Below are 513 nucleotides of genomic sequence, written 5' to 3' on the forward strand. Positions count from 1 at the left end.
TGATTACCAAATCGAAGTTTACAATTATATTAAGATATCATTCATGAAAATATCTGAATGATTACGTGTTTTGACTTGCCCAATCATACGGTAAAGATTTGATTCGTAAAGAACGGAATCGAAATTCTGGGATTTTTAGTGAATCACGCTAGACATGGATATGTGAATATCACAGAATTAAAACATAAGTAAAAGTTCTTTATGCTTATCTGTTCAATAGTACATATTATGTGAAGTCTAGTTTTTTATAAATATAATTATTGTTATTTGATACTTTTATTGTAAAAAAAATAACTTTAACTATATCTCAAGTACAAATGTTGAATAAATTTGACCATTATCACATTTTTAGGTTTGGCCCAGTGCCAAAAAACATTTCGAGCAAGTGACCAAGATTTAGATTTGGCTTTTCATATATGTTTTCTCTGTCTCAGTCAACTGGGGGCGTAGCTCAGATGGTAGAGCGCTCGCTTAGCATGTGAGAGGTACCGGGATCGATACCCGGCGCCTCCA

The 513-nt window shown here is 33.1% G+C and overlaps 1 non-coding gene across 1 annotated transcript; it reads left to right on the top strand.

Annotated features, from left to right (window-relative positions):
- Positions 1 to 440: 440 nt before the first annotated feature.
- Positions 441 to 513, top strand: TRNAA-AGC (transfer RNA alanine (anticodon AGC)). Its single transcript has one exon. It is a non-coding gene; the product is annotated as a tRNA-Ala (tRNA).

This window comes from Rhyacophila brunnea, unplaced genomic scaffold, assembly GCF_057557595.1.
Source record: "Rhyacophila brunnea isolate RB1 unplaced genomic scaffold, BYU_Rbru_1.0 scaffold_12, whole genome shotgun sequence".
Taxonomy (NCBI): Eukaryota; Metazoa; Arthropoda; class Insecta; order Trichoptera; family Rhyacophilidae; genus Rhyacophila; species Rhyacophila brunnea.